We start from the raw sequence: 16351 nt of genomic DNA, 5'->3' as shown, positions 1-16351 counted from the left end.
AATATTAAATTTAAGATTTAAATTTTTATTTTATAAATTTATGTCTTATTTATTGTAAACTTTTAACAACTATGGTTTGGAAAAAAAAATAAAATAAGTGTTTTTAAACCAGTCAAAAAATAAGTGTCTAAAGGAGAATACCACGTTATGAAAAACTTTATTTTATGTACGGATTCACCAAGTTCATTATGTCTACAGAACATTATTTTTTTTAAAAATTTGGAATCGCTTAAAAAGGCTTAAATATTGAAAGGTGAAAATGTTAAAAGGTTAAATGATTAAATGTTTTTTTTCTTCTTTATAATGTCCTTTTGCTTCAAGCATGTATAACAATTTTTAAAATTACTAATAATATTATCAATTAACATTACAAAGCAATATCAGGGTTCACGTTTTTGGGGAAAAGCATTACGATTTCCATAATACGAGGCTTCAGTTTGTTGTGTGTTATCTTAAGAAAGCTTTGGAAATTTATGCAGCATCCATACGGAAACATTACTAAGCAAACGTTTGAAGTAAAATGCATCATGTTTTTCTTTTCTTTTGAGAAAAGTGTCGCTTAGTAGTATATCGACTCTAACTATTTAAAGATGTTATAACTAGAAACTCATGCACACGATTCTAAGAACTTCACAGAATGCACGGAGGCTTGGCAAAATTTTAATTATTAGTATCGCCAATTAGAGTTATTTTTCTCATTCTTTAAAGTAAGCTCAGGCATCGGTTATCATCTTTGAGTGTTCAGTAAATATTCAGGTCTGTTAACCTTAATGTAGGCAACTTTGAGACAGAAGTGTTTTCATTTACTCATGTTTTTTTCTTCTTTTCAATGGCCACCTGTGGAATGATCTGTCGTTAATATAGGCATCTGAAGGGCAGATTTGTTGGCCACTCTTCCAGGGACACCATATTAGGTGGGCCAACGTTGTTCCCACAGTAAGAACAAATAGTTCAGAGAAGGAAAGAATAGACATGTCTTGCCCGGGATTCGAACCCAGAACATTTCCCTGATCCCTACACACTCCGGTCGGCTTTACTCATAGTTTATTAGCTGGAAACTGATTTATTTGTGAATCGACAGTTTATCCATCAAATTTGCTACTTCAACTTCGAAACATAAGAACCTAAGTAATAGCTAATAAGTTATTTTATTTTATAACCGTCGTTGCACAGCCGAACCAATGTTTGGGTTTACGACTACAAATGTTGAACTCTATAGCTTTGTAATTTTGAACGCAATACAGAAAACGAAGGAACACGCCTGAAATAGTATTGGGAGAAATTTGCTTTCCCGGAAGACTTTTTGCTGGAACTAACCCGCAATTGCGTTACATGGAGATGAAAACCATGAAAATCTCTCATGGTTAACCTGACGGCAAGGAGACTCTAACCCATGATCCGTCTGCACCTGAGGATATTTTACATCAGCATTGTGATCGGTGCGTGCCGGGTGCGGAATTCGTATCAACCAGCCATCGCTGGGATTCGAACATGGTTCACCTCATTGGAAGGCCTATCCCCTGAGCCACCCGGCACAAACAAGTGCTATGAAAAATTTTGGAGAAAAAAAATATTCTTTTACGAGATAATTTTTGTAATTCTCAATTGAATATTTTTATAATTCTTAATCTATATACATATTTCTCCTACACGGCGACAAAAAAAGGCTCATTACAACTCCCCGAATGGCAACGCTAGAAAATCGACCAATGATTGCCGCTGAAAATGTCACATGCCTTATCTAGCTGAGGTGGCTCAACATATAGCGCTTTTAAAAACGGAAAGTGAAATAACCAGAGAGAGCACTCTTACCAAATGTGATCTCTTCCGAAATTCACCCTATCAGCTGCGGCAATATCATACTATTAAGCTAGGCAGAAGTGAGTAGTCTTTGTCGATCGATCTCTATTTTAGTATTTTGTTGAAAGCGCTTTTTTTCACGAATTTCTTTGACAATTTTTGATTTATAACACGAATTTATTTGTTTTATTATTGTTATCAGTTATTCATTGAAAAATGAGTCTCAGTCGTGCTGTTACGCTTTAAGATTTTATACTATAGCACATTTCTAATAGATCTAACGAATTACATGTCATTTATTTGAATTCAAAGTTGTTATATGGATTTGAAGGATTGTTTTGAATTCTTAGAATTTTGCGCATTTGCAATGTACCTAAGTTATTAGCGAGCGAAGCGAGCTTGGTTTGCGAAGCAAACCATATAAGATTGCGTAGCAATTTTCGAGGGTTTACCAGCTTTAGCGAGCAGGGGGCGCAGCCCACTAGTTGAAAATAAAATCTGAACGAGGCAATTTTTTCAAAGAATGCTGTATCCCCTGAGCCACCACGACTCACTCTCAAGTTATGCACATCCCTATTTGTGTTACATATAATAATTAATTTGATTTATCGCTCAATTATTTTGTTGAACTGCATCTCTCCATGATCCGCGTGCAAAATTGAGATTACTTCACCTCTCACTAACTGTCACAGTCAACAGATATGCAACTGTCACAGTGTCAGAACAACAGATATGCACCGAAGAGCCATTACATTATGATCACCTTGCTAATAACATCTGGGACCACCTTTAGCCCTCAAAACTGCTATTACCTGCCGTGGCATTGATTCCACAAGGTGCTGATAGATAGTCTGAGGTATCTGGTACCAAGTGCTCACCAACTGGTCCTGCAATTCCCTCCCATTACGAGGAGGTAGCGTGGCAGCACGAATTTGGTTTTCCAAGAAGGACCACAAATGCTCTATTGGATTTAGGTCAGGTGAATTTGGGGGCCAAGACACGACTTGAAAGCCACTGGAATGTTTCACGAACCAATCCATGACGATTCGACCCTTATGACATGGTGCATTATCCTGACATCCTGATAAACATCATCCCCCGCAGGAAAAACTGATGACATGAATGGGTGAACCTGGTCTGCAACTATGTTCAAGTAGCTTACAGACTTCGAGGATTGTTCTATGAGGATTATGGGTCCTAATATGCCCCATGAGAAACATTGTTCCTGGGCGAGAAACCATAAAAACCTGAACGAGCCCATTGTTATAGATGGAGAATGGTCATAATGTAATGGCTCTTCGGTGTATAGACTTGCACATTGAGAAAGTTTCTGATATTACCAATTCCACTCGTGCCTTTACTAATTCTGCTTTTTATTTATTTATTTATTTTTTTTAAAAAAAGAGGAAAAAAATGAAAGATAGAAATGAAACAAGACATTCAATTTGAAGAAAAGTCTCTGAGCATGCAAGCAGAAGAATGTGGTGGCGAGATTTCTCGGGAAAAAACATTCAAGTATTGTCTGGAAAAAAATCTAAATATTCGTGAAAATGGCTTAGAGCTTTTGCTATCTCAAAACCAAAGACATAAGGATTTAGTACATTGCTCACTTTTCCTTAAAAAGTAAAAGAATCCAGAATTTCTCTGGTTGACGTAATTTTTAAAACTTGATCTTGACAAATTTTCTTTCGAAGAGTATTTCTCAAGATCTTAAAACTGTGTGATAATAATATGTATTTTTATATACATGTCCTCTCTTTTTCTCATTATTTTTGAAAATCTTCTAACTTTTATAACGCCAGTTTTGCAAGTCAAAGTGTTCCGAGTAAAAAAAAATATTTTTCAATATTAATATATAGCAATAAATAAAATTTCAATCACTGTTACTTCCCGGCAGGGCACCATTTCGTAGTAATTGACTTACGTACTTTTCAATAGAAAATCATTTAAAGGGCTAAGCTACCTCAGTTGTATAGGCAGGTAACTTTCTATAGAAAAGACTTAAAGGGCAAAGTAACCCCAGTAGTATGGGTAACTTTTCCCCACAAACCTGTTTTTGTACTTTCAATGAAGGAGAAAGCAATCAACTCTGTCAGTCCTACCTCCGAGTTTAATCCGATTTTTTTTCCAATTGTTATTAAAATACTTGTTTTTTTTTTTTTTTTTTTTTTTTTTTTTTTTTTTTTGCTGGAAGTTTAAAACTGGTTAAAATTACCCCAATTGAAGGCATATTTTATTATCCACGCAAAATGTTTTAAATGCAATGGCTATGTTTTAGACGCTTTCTTTCACAGATTTTTTAAACTTTTAACCAATCACTATCGGAGTCAGTAACAACAAAGATAGAATTAAGTGAATCTAAATTCGGTTTATTTAAAGGCGAAGCTTAAATGATGTTCCTAAAAAAAGTGAATAACGAATTTCGTTCCTAATAAACAAATAAATTAGTTTTTAAGCCCCCCTTTCCAAAACTCAATAGTAATATATAGCAATAAATAATAATAATAATCAGAGCCAGGGAATTTTTTCCTTTCAAAGTTTCAGCAGGCAATATAAATTATAGTTTTAATGTATTTAATATCCCGTTTTTCTTACTTTCCTTTTCACATATCCGGTTTCCGTTTCCTCTGAGCTTCAATAATAATTGGCAATTCTTAATATGAAAACCCTAGTATGTTTCGGTTTTATTGAAATGTTTATCATAAATGATAAAGAATACTCGAATTTTCAAAACAAAAAATATAATTCTGACTGAATGTTAAGTGATCCGATGATAAAGACTGTAAATGGCTGAATAAATGAAGCGTAACTGTTCATGAAGAATAATAGATGGCAGCACTAAAATCTTAAACGTTGAACGCTTAATTTTTGCATTTAGCATTGGATCATGTTATGTTTGTCTTTTTCTTCTGAAAACTTTTATATTTATCTTCGTTCAAAATTGTGAATAAAAACCACACAATTGTCCTTTGATTTTGTTGTCAATGCTTTACAATCATAAATCTATCAATCTGCTCTATTTATTATGCTAGAATTAATATAGATGGCAGCACCAGAAAATTATTATGGCTATAGCGCGGCGTAATATTATTTGAGATAGTAGTCCTCAAATATTAGTACGCCTTGGGCTATAGCATTTACAAATAAAAGAGGTGTGAATGTAAACACGTAAAATAAATATTTCCAAATTCAATATTTAAAGATTCAACTGACTCTATTAAGTAAAACGTAGAAAATTAAGAAATTAACAGGAGGGTAAATAAATAAACTGTTTTGAAATAAAAAATAAATAAATTAAATAAGTAAATAATTACTCCATCAATTGAACGGTTTTTATCATGAATTTGAGTTCATTCCAAGCATAATAATTAACGCTATATTCAAGAGAGGGCATTAATATTAAGAAAAATAATGTATCAAAAATTTTAGAAAAAATGAAGCAGAATCTGCAGAAAAACTCTAAAGTCATTAGTAAAGATTTAAAAATTCACATTTTTTACCCATTACTGCCCATATTTCTTTTTAGCATAGGCAGTTAATGTTCTGAAAACGCATCTTAATCTCTCTTCAATTATTTAACAATATAAATTATAATGAACGTATATATTCTTACCATATTTTTAAATATTCATTTTCAATTTCATAAATGGCAGCACTATTGTATATTAGGCTAATAATCCATACAATCGGTTGGGATGTGATTAAATTTTTAGGAATTAAAATTGATTTAATAAAGTTAATTATTACTATTAATATATTGAAACAGACAAAATTTTCATTAATTTAAGGAAACGAACAAAAAAATTAGAATTACTTCCTGGCAATTATTTTAAAGTTGATGTTAAGATGTTTTATTTTAGGGATGCAACTTTTTAAAAATTCAAGATGGTTGTAAATTGAAAATCTAATTTTTACGTAATTTTTATTATGAAAGAATTTTTTTTTCTAAAAAAAGCGCTTGTACAGAATTTGCACCAAGGCTAAAAAATATATTAAGGCCAAATAAAACAGCTTTATATTTTTAAAGTCATTTTTTATATTTTGTATAAATTTGAAACATTACCAAAAGTAAACAGATTCAATTACTTAAAATACACAAAGTTTCAATTTTGTAAAAAAAATTTTAAGCTGTAAATATTATACCGAAATCAAGCTCAAATTTCAAAGATCACATTTTATTGAATCTGTATAATGTTGTTGCAAATGTTTTCTTTGGGATCAAGATATTTAAGCACAATTTTAAAAATTGTATAGGAACAACTGCCACTCTTTAATTTTCATTCACTCCTATATTTCCTTTTCTTTCTTCAATTTTTTTTTAAATTTAAATTTAACAGGCAAAATACTGTCTATCAATATAATATCCACATAACGGTTGCTTTTAAAACTGCTTTCATTTATTTCTCCTTCAAACATGAATCATATAAATTTGTAAAAATATCTTTTTAGCATGGTGTTTAAGTATGAAAAGTTAAGATCACCGAATTATTTTGATCACCGAATGCGAAATATGCATGACGTCATGCGAATCATTAAGACGAGTGCAGTAGAATTTATAAATATTCCTAACTGAAATTATCTGTGGGCAAGGACTTCTTCTTCTTCAGGAGCGCAACAGCCCTTTGCAGGTCCTGGCTGCCTCAACAGCACGCCTTCTCCAGCTCCCTCTGTCCATGGCAACTCCCCTCCAGTTCTTAAGTTTTAGGACTGTGGGCAGGGACGGATCCAGAAATTTTTCCTGAGGGGGGGGGTCATAGACTCAGATCCCCCCCCCCAATTAATTTTTTTTACAAAAATTTTCTTTTTTAAATATTAAAAAAATGGAGTTTTTAATGCTAGTCTTCTCATTTATTTTTTTCATAGTGAACAATAGAACATTATAGTGAACAATAGAATGCGTTTTTTTAGAAACTTTGGCAAATACAATCTGTGGTTAAACCTGTTGAAGTGCGCTTCAACATTATTAATGTTTACAATGAAACTATGACGAATTTCGTTTTAATCTTATGGATTATGATTTTTGAAAAAGTGAAGAACATAATTAGATGGGAAAAAATCGATTTTTCCGACTTACCTAGGTGTATATGCCCCCTTAAATAATTTTTAAAATATTTAATTTCATTTGTAAACTATTAACAAAATTCAATTGCCTTTTTCAATTTTGGGGGGAGGGGTCTTGACCCCTATGACCCCCCGCTGGATCCGCCACTGTCTGTTGGACGTGACTGATGTAACATTGGATTCGAAAATTTGGACTAACTAAATCAGACGCATCACACAGAGGTATCATAATAAACATCAAAACATGTTTAATTGGATTCTCAAATCTGAAATTGTCGTCTTTTAACGCCTCTCTGTTTCGTTTCTCAATCTAATATGTCTTGATTTTTTTTTTTTTTTTACATGCGCCATCTTGTACTATGACTAATTAGATTTCGATAGCGTTTTTGATTTTCTTCACTTCAATATTAGTTTGCAATCCCTACTTTGTATACTTTTTTATTTTTTATTTTTGATGAGGATTCTAAAATTACCCATCAAGTGTGGTCGTTACGGAACACCTTGTACGTATGACATGACATAGTATGTAAAATCTTAAAAACAGACTTAAAAAAATTTAAATAATACTCAAATTGTTTGTGTACCTCATATCATCATACAATTTTTTTTATTTATTTATTTTAACTTAATAACAAACATTTTTTAGGATATTTTTCTTCTGAAGGTAAATTCAAAATTAGCATGTCAAGGGATCATTAGAAAACTTGATTATGATTCAAGACAAAACAGAATACAGCGGATGCTCAAGTGAAATCAGCTGCATGTCTTCTAATCATTGCGGTCACTCATTCAAGGAACGCCTACTTTTCTAACAGCAAAAAACGGATATGATACTTTAGTTCGGTTGACCTTCAACAACATCAACTCTATAATCAACTTCTTATCTTTTCATCTGATTTCAAAAGTACTTGTTATGGATTTTTGAAGATAAACTGTAGACATGACATTTTCAGGCTACTATAAAACTTTCTTTCCTCAGCTATTTTTATTTGGTGTAATGCAGCGGTTCGCATTTTTTTAGGGGGAGGAGGATGCGGAACCCTAAGGATTATATAGATTAATAGGAAAGGGATGCAAAGATTAGTAGGATTGAAAAATGCTTTTTTCAGCCAACAAAAATATTACCCTTCGACCAAATCAATATTTCATTGTGAAATTCAAAAAAATTTAACACTGATTCCTAGACCCCAATTCTAATTTTATATCTATAAAGTATGTACAGTATGTTTAATATCATTAATAATCTTAAATTAGGATTTATGACCGAAAGTTAAATTTGTAGTCCTTGTGCTGCGTCTGATATAATTATGAATTTGTTTTCGGTAAATATATACATAAGCTGAAAATGAATAAAAAAAACTAAATTACGGTTTTCTCCGAAATGAAAACTTCTTTTTTTTTTCTTTCTCCATAACATCCGTCAATTCAGGCATTTACAGGGCGATTTTGCTGACCTCTCTTCACCATATTAGGTGGGCCAACGTCGCTCCCACAGTTAGGACAGATAGTACAAAGAAGGAAAGAACATCCGTGCCATGCCCGAGATTCGAACCCAGAACCTATCTCATGCAAGGACTGCTCCCTGCCTCCTACACAGACCAGTTGGCGAAAATGAAAACTAAAAAGAAATATTTTAAACATTAAAAATGGCTATTAGGGAAACATATTTCATTATTAAAGAATTTAGCTATTTTATTTTAATTTGTTTGATGACATAATTGCTTGTTCTTTTCGTAATCTGTTCATTATATTGTCATCAGAAATGTTATTTTTTCTTATAAAAATGTCACCTCTAATTGTTTGGCATTTTACTTAAAATAATTTCGTAAAGGCGACCAAAAGATGAAATAAATTATGAATTATAGATTGAATCTAAATATAATATGAGGTTTCAAAACTCATCACTGGTTTTAAAAATTACTAACTTGCATAACCCTTTTAATTCTTCTACGGAACTCTAGGGCTTCGCGGAACATCATTTAGGAACAGCTGGTGCAGTTTATTTTGTGGTATTCCCAATATTCAAAATTTTCTGATATTCTTAAAGGCTCGAACTATTTAAAAAGGAATTTTCTTACCAAGAAAATGTTCATTTATGGGATCACAATAATGCCTTTTTAAATCTATTAAGTATATGAAGTATAAGTTTAGTATTTCTTACGGTTAAAAGGATAGCAAACTTATTTTTCTACAATAAAAGAGTTACAGTATGTATCTATTGGAATTTTTTTAAAGTACAAAAGAATTGAAAAAGAAATTAGCCGACAACAATAATGCTTCTAAAACTTCAACTTCATTTTTATATCCATAAAGTATATTTATTTGATATAATTTATGGATATAAAAATGAGGTTCAATGAAATTCAAAATGTATTTTTTTCATAACAAGAATTTTTTTCTCAAAAAACTCCAGTTAGTTATTTCGTTTTAATACTTATAAAACATACAAAATATAAATTTTTTATATTCATCAAATCTTAATAGGATTAAAACATTTTTTTTACTGCCAACAGGAATTTTACTCTTCTGGACCAATTCCATATTTCATTGTGAACTTAAAAATAATGTAAGTGATTCCTAAACCTCCAATTGTATGTTTATATCCATAAAGTTTATTCAGTATGTTTAATATATTCCATTTAGGTTCAAAAGGATTAAATAACGTTTTTTTTCCTGCTAAAAGTATTTTTTCGTTTCTGTGCCTCCGATTCCATTTATATATTCATAAACTAAATAATGTACATTGCTATATGATCTTGAAGATTAAAAAGAATAAGAAAATAGATTTAGTTCCAAAATACTTCTTTCTACTAAAAATATAGTTGTTTATTCTATTTTTATATTCATAAAATACACAAAATTTAACTTTTTGATATTCATCAAAGCTTTGATATTCATTAAGTCTTAAAAATATTTTTTCTAGCCAAACAAAATTATACTCTTCTGGATCAATTCCTTATATTATTGTGAAATTCAAAGAATGTAACAATGATTCCTAGATCTCTATTCTATTTTTATAACTATAAAGTGTATAAACAGTATTTTAATATATTCTTCATGGTTTCAAAAGGATTAAATAACGTTCTTTCTTCCTGCTAAAATCTTTTTCCGCTTCCGTGCCTCCGATTTCCTTTTTATGTTCATAAACTAAAAAAAAAGGCATATCTGTTTTATGATCTTGAATATTAAAAAGAATAAGAAAATGGATTTTAGTCGCGCGGCAAGAAATTTTTCTTTCTCCTGAAACTATAGTTTGTTATATCATTTTTATGCTCACAAATATAAAATAGTATCTGTTTGACATTTTTTTAAATTCGATAAGAATGGAAATATATTTGTCTGCAAACAAATATTTTACTCTCCTAGAACGTAGTTATACATTTAGTTACGGTAAACATGTTAACAAAATTTTTTTGCAAAAAATTATGGCAATTGCACATTTTAAAACAAAATGATAATTGTTTGTTTTTAAAAATATCGACTTTTTAAAAGAAAAAATCAAATAGGAATGAGAGGCAACTATGGAGGTTGATAAGCGAAACGAGCAGGGACAAAGAAAAAGAAATCCTCGGCAAAAAAAAGCAGTAAAAGAAATCCTCAGCAAAGAGTTACAAATAAGATTTTATATACAAATAAATGGTAATTAATTAATTAAATTTCAAAAAAATACTTGGTAACTTAAAATATAAAATTTAAAAAAAGTTACAAGTTCTTAATGATTAAGATAATAATTTAGGTAAGAGACGAATGGAATTCTATGATCATAATTAATCTTTAAAAAAATGCGTCAACTAGTATTTCGTTGCAAATATTTGTTTTAATTATTCAGTCTAGACTCTAGGCTCACATTTGCTATACAAATACTTCAAAGAAGAAAGGGAAAATCAGATATAAATATCAGGTTATCGAACTATGAAATCATTGGGGCATTTGCCACACTCCTTGCCAGTGCGACTTTGCCTAAATCGGGTGAAACCGAAAGCGCTTTAAAATTTAAGGAAAACGACAGTTTAAGACATGGGGTAGTTTAAGATTTAGACTTAAGGAGCACGATAGTTATGTTCGTTATCAAGAATTTTAAGTAACTTCATCCTGGACATAAATTCATTTTAAACAATGCTTAAATTATTTCCACCCCAGCCATATCATCTCCTCTTGATACTCCTGGAATCTTGTTTTATTCCTTTAAATGCTGATTACTTTGTTAATGAAATTAGTTCCTCCCCACCTCTCCATAACGCGTGGAATTGCATTTTACCTGATTTGCCTCTGGGCCACTGTGTTTTTTCTTAATCTTTTTTTTTTAAATCTTTTTTCTCTCTCGGCTTTTGTGGTTTCACTAGTTTAGTTTCTCACCTTTATTTTTCTATTTTTTGTTGGTAACATTACGTTTTTTCAGATCATCTTTTGTTTCGTTACATTCAGGTCTGTCAAGTCTTGAAAATGGGTGCCCATTTTTGATGCGCTTGAAACGTGTCGACTGTCATTTCATTTTTGCATATTTGTGAAGTGTATGCTTCAGGTAATATGGGCCTATAGTTATACTAATTTTATCTCAACAGTAGTTCGAAATATGGTACAAAACGAGGTTTCATTAAAGTAGTCCATACTTAACTACACTTAAAAATTAATTTTTGTTTTTAGATAGGCCACTAAAAGTGAAGTACACAGAAATTTCTCTCGGCTTCTGTGGTATCACTAGTTTAGTTTCTCACCTTTATTTTTCCATTTTTTGTTGGTAACATTACTTTTTTCCAGATCATTTTTTGTTTCGTTACATTCAGGCCTGTCAAATCTTGAAAATGGGTGCCCATTTTTGATGCGCTTGAAACGTGTCGACTGTCATTTCATTTTTGCATATTTGTGAAGCGTATGCTTCAGGTAATATGGGCCTATAGTTATACTAATTTTATCTCAACAGTAGTTCAAAATATGGTACAAAACGAGGTTTCATTAAAGTAGTCGATACTTAACTACACTTAAAAATTAATTTTTGTTTTTAGATAGGCCACTAAAAGTGAAGTACACAGAAACGATGCGCTTACGCATCGTATACTTTCTCCAGATTTTAAAAGAATTATTTTCTTTGCCGTTTGATTCCTCAGATTTTTTAATTTCTTTGCAAACTATAGGGAACTGCTACTTTGTCAAAATTCATTTATCTAAAAAAAATAATAACTACTGAAAAAACTTTCTACAGAAAAATTTGTTTGTCCTCTAAAAAATTTGTTTAGGAATTTGAAGACTGAAATTTTGTTTTAAATTTCAAACGGAAAAATATGATCGAAATAAATAATTACTATTATTATTAAAGTTACAACCTTTGATTTAAGCTTTTCATTGTCAAAAAAATAAAATAAAAATCTGCTCGAAAAAAGGGAAGAAAAAAATAATTAAGAAATACTGAATTTTGTTAAAAAATGAATAATTTTTAATAATTTGAGTTCTAAGCAAGTTTTTTCTCTGTGTTCCTTTTTATTTTCACTGCTTACATTTAAATAATAAACATGTCTTTAACTAATAATCCGAAGAAACTGAAGCTGTAAGATATTACTTACAGCTTCAGCTATTAAAAATCTAATTTGATACAAATAGTGCATGCAAAATATAAATAACAGCGAAAATAATTCAAGCGCTCAAAAACAGACTCCCATTTTCAAGACTTGCTAGTTGCTTTCACGTTTGACAAATTTTCGAAACAGGCTCTTGTTTTTCAGCGCTTGAAACATGTCTGTTAATTCCAATTTGTATATAAGCCATGAAGCTCTTAATCAAGTAATAAAAATTTCTGTTTATAAAAATTTTTAAAAATCTTAAATTTAAACTAAACATTTCAAGCTTAATTTCGTTAAAAACGAATAAATTATAAAGACATTTTTTTCCTTTTTGGTTTCAATTTATTGTGTTGGTAGAAAGATGCAATAAAATTAGTATATACTCCTACTGCATGTTTCTAAATCGTATGCAATAACTCAGAAAGACAATAAAACAAGACTAATTTTGCTAATTATGACTCTTAAGAAAAGAATTGTAGGCGTGAGACGTTACAAAAATAAAACTTCTTCAAGGAACGTTTAATCAACGAAGACATCGCGTGTGGAAAAGATTGTTTTTCTTTTGTTAAATTGAAGAGCAGTTTATTTTAATCTTTTTTATCGCATCAGACAATTGAATACATCTTCTTAAGTATTGTACTCTATTTTGATAACAGATAATACAAACAATGAAAGTATACAACTCTTAAATTGTTAAAAGTGGGCTTGAAATAAATCAAACTTAGAGAGGAATCGATTTAGTTTATTGAAGTTAATTGTTATCGATGTTTTTAAGATAAAGTTTTAAAGTTCTATTTGAATTTACAATCAGCTGAATAAAAATAAATATTGTTCCAAAACTAATTAAAAAAATTCGAGAGTGGGAAAATGGGTTTATCTATAATGTTTATTTTGCTGATAAAAATGGATATATTTTTTACGCGTGTTCTGAAGTAGTTTATATTAAATTTATTCTTCGTTTTATGGCTTTAATTATGTAACAAACTATGTTGATTAAAAATAATTTTTTTTTACAAAAATTTAGTGTTACTTTACCCATGATAAAAATTTCATTTTCCTAACCAAAATGTTTTTCGTAATTAGTTATTAAGCTATTTAATTGTTTCTGTAAAAATAGCAAGAAAAGATCAGATTGTTATATGGCGGATGACAATATTTTATTTCATTTTATAGCAGTCGTTGAACAGGCAACCTGATTTTGAGTTTACGTCTACCAGTGTTCAACTCCGTAGCCTTATAATTTTGAACCCAATCCAGAAGACAAGGAACTCTTGGATTAAGTATAGGGAGAAATTTGCCTTCATGGAGGACTTTTTGATGGAACTAACCCGCATTTGCGTTACATGAAGAGGAGAACCATGAAAACATCCGACGGTTAGCCTGACAACAAGGGGACTCTAACCCATGATCCCTCTCTCTTACTTCAATACTATGGCCGGTGTAAGTCAGATGCGGAATTCGTAACGACCGGCCATCGCTGGGATTCGATCCCGGTTCACTTCATTCAAAGGTGAACGCTCTATCCCCTGAGCCATCACGGCTACCCTAAAGGTATTAATTTGTTATGGGAACTTGGAGGATTTTGTGACCTCGACAGATTTAACTTGCATCACTCATTATTTAAAACACGCGAATTCTTCGTCCGACTGAATTCAAACTCCAGTTCTCACGAACACTAGTTCGCCGACCTACCAACCAGGCTATCAACATTGTTTCAATATTTATAAATCGTTCAGCTGTATAAGGAAAGCTTAGCAAAACTCTGCTATTTTTTGATGGATCATGGTATAACGCGCTCGCCTCCCAATGATCCTCGTTCGAATCCCATTATTGGCAGTTTGATGCTAAATCTGCTTCCGGCTCATATAGACCACATTGCTTTCAAAAATAAAATATCCTCAAGCTGAGAACTCTTTTGCTGTTGGGCTAATATTGGAAGGTTTTCATAGCTTTCATCGCCATGAAAAGCAAATGTTGGTTAGTTCCACCAAAAAGTCCTTAATTATGACTAATTTGTCCCAATGTTTGATCCGGAAGTTCCCTTGTATTCTGGATTGGGTTCAAAATTACAAGGCAATGGAGTTGAACACTTACAGTCGTTAACTCAGAATTGTGTCGGCTGTTCAACACTGTTTATCTTAGTGTGCCATTTTCTTATCAACATTTTGATATATCTAGATCAGGGGTTTCCAACTTACATGAGGCTGGGGATGAGGGGGGAAAATCACAAATCAAATGGCGGGCAGCAACTTTATTATGTAGGACTCTTTTATGTTTGAAGGAACATTAGATATTACTGTAAGATTTTTACCAAGTTGTACAAAACAAAAGTATTGAATTACAAATTAAAATAAAGAGTAGATTTTTAAAGATATTTTATTGCTATTAATAATATTTTTAAAAATATTAAATAAATAATAAAAATACGGGATACAATAACTTTGATGTGCACCTATGTATTAAACAATTAATGTGCAACATATATCTAATTGTTAAGATGTAAAACTTTAAAAAGGTTGGTATTAAAACTTACATTGAATCACACAAAATATTCAATGGGAGGTTTGCCTGCTGCAACTACCAGAGAATACATATTTACACTTTAAATTTAAAATTTACAAATGTGTGTGTAAATATTTTCGTCCAAAATGAGTGGTTTCAAGAAGTTAAATCGAAGAATTTCTTCGAGAAAAATTCTGATACACACATGCTAAATTATCTTCACAAAATACAAAAAAAATGAAATAAAAAAGAGCAACATACACAATTATTTTTGTATTTGAATAAATATTTTCTTCGATGCAAAACCTGAGAAATAAATTTTTTTGCATTGTTGGTATGTCAAATTTTACAGAAACGAACAAATTAAGTTTTTATTAGCGAGAAAAGTATTTTAAACCCATATAGATTTTTTACGAAAATTGTCCGCAAAAAAATGACAACTAATATTTTTTAGTTCACGGGCCATAAGAAAAGGTTTCGCGTTTCGGATGCGGCCCCCGGGCTGCCTGTTGGAAACCCCTGATCTAGATAGAACTAGTTAAGGAAAACATTATAAGAAGTTAGTTTTATGTTTTAAAACGTTCTTTTCTCTTTCTTTCTTTCTTTTTTTTTATTTTTTGCGTGGCATGCTTTTCAAAACGTTTTCTTTATTTTTCTTTGTTTTTTCTTCTTGTTTTTTTAAGCATTTTCTTGTGCGTGTTTTTCATCGACAGTCACCATTCAGCCTGTGGCATTAAATTTGTGGTAAAAATCTACTCCTTTGAATCCACTCCTTCTAAATGGAAATTTAAAAATAATAATGTAATTCCTATGATGAGCTAGCTGGAAGATATGTGACCAAACGCGATCTCTCAAATATATGACGAGGATGTTTCCTCAACTCCAAACCTCATCATGGTGCAATGTGGGAAATTGTTAACTAGAATGATGAAACTAGAATTAAGACTAGACAATCGAAAATAAAGTGACGAGTTAAGCCAAGCCAACCGGGCGGTATGGTGTACAGGGAGTTGACTTCGTGCCAGGATAAATCGGGATTCGAATCTCGCTTCGGGCATGGATCTAATTTATCTCTCTGTTCTATTTCTCTTTGTTGTGATGCCTATATGGTGCCCACGTATAATTGTTTATTAGTGCTTTTAAAAAAGTTTTAAATTGTTTATTGAAAAAGTTAGATACACTAGGCATCACGATTTAAAAAAAAGTAGAATTACTAAATATTTCTTAACTTTTGACAAAATTCGTTTCCTCGAAGAAATGATGACGATAGTAATTTCGTCAGTTTGACAAAAATTTCGCTCGGAGTACATACCAGGAAATGGTTTCGTCATAAACGAAGAAATTTTCGTGATATTTGTGTATCCAATTTTTACAGTAAAGAGATGTTTCCCAGGCCATCGCCAATAGCCCATTGTGCAGCTCTAGTACGACAC

The sequence above is a fragment of the Parasteatoda tepidariorum genome, chromosome 7 (genome assembly GCF_043381705.1).
Source record: "Parasteatoda tepidariorum isolate YZ-2023 chromosome 7, CAS_Ptep_4.0, whole genome shotgun sequence".
Lineage (NCBI taxonomy): Eukaryota > Metazoa > Arthropoda > Arachnida > Araneae > Theridiidae > Parasteatoda > Parasteatoda tepidariorum.
The sequence above is the reverse complement of the archived record's forward strand: the minus strand, read 5'-3'. Positions refer to the sequence as shown.